The following is a 1,121-nucleotide window of genomic DNA, read 5'->3' on the forward strand; positions in this document are numbered from 1 at the left end:
CTTTACACAATTGATGTGTGTATGGATTGGGATAACAGTTGTATGAGCCCCTAATAAAATGTTAAAAAAGAAAAAAAAGATATTTATCTAAGTTTATATAACTTAATAATGGCTGTGCTTTCCAGCCGGTGGTCAAAATTCTTAAAAATCTAGACATTAGTTCTCACTAGCCCCTGGGAGCTGATTTTAGCATGCCCTGGCCTGGCAGATAGTAAGCGCTCATGAATTTACCGCACAATTGAGCAACACTCACTGGGTGGAGACTCAAAGCCAGTTGTGCTTGCCTTGATTCTAACTCCCGGCGACCCGTGTGCATCAGAGCAGAGCGCTGATGCATCCCAGGGTTTCCAGTGACGGAGCTTGAAAAGTGGATTGCCAGGCCTTTCTCTCGAGCCTCTACCATGCTGAACCTGTGGACTGGGTTGTGACCAGCTTGTAGGAAAGCAGGTGTGTATCAGCCTTGCTGGACAGTGCGTTCCACTGAGCCCAAATGCCGGCCGCGTCCCAGCTGCCGCCTGCGGTCTGCAGATGCTGCAGTTTCTTAACAACTGGCAGACTAGGCCCTCAGATCATCACCACTGCAAGGCTCCCACATGTTTACAGGAAACTTGACGTCGCCACATTGGAAAGGTATCTTTTAAAGCAGCATCCATCAGCAAAGGAACGGCATAATGGGTTTGAACCTCCTTCCATTACTTGTGTGGAGCATCCACCCTTACTGAGGTGTGCGGGCTACCTGGGAGAGGAGAGGTGCGCAGTGTTCTTTCTACCTGTGCGCAGTTGGAGTCTGCACAGGCCGCCTCCCCTCTCACGACTGCTGCGGAGAGTCAGAGACAAGGAGGAACCCACAAAGAAGCTCTCTCTCTCTGACTCACTGCCAGGCTGTCGCCCCAATCATCCCTCTCTTAGCTGAGCCCTAAGTACTGGAGCCTTCGGAGACACAGATCCGCGTCCAAAGTGTTAAGGGTGGAGCGTTTGGATTTTCCTCCTAGTGATGGCAGTTTTGTTGCAGGAAGGAAGGATACACAGAGATGCATCGGGCAGTCTCCGAGGGGTCCCAAAGCCGAGCTCCCACGTCCCAAAGGGCACACTTCCTCCCACGTCCAAGGCCGTCTTCACCA

The sequence above is a fragment of the Echinops telfairi genome, unplaced genomic scaffold (genome assembly GCF_000313985.2).
Source record: "Echinops telfairi isolate 266 unplaced genomic scaffold, ASM31398v2 ScPeMD7_7457;HRSCAF=8495, whole genome shotgun sequence".
NCBI lineage: Eukaryota > Metazoa > Chordata > Mammalia > Afrosoricida > Tenrecidae > Echinops > Echinops telfairi.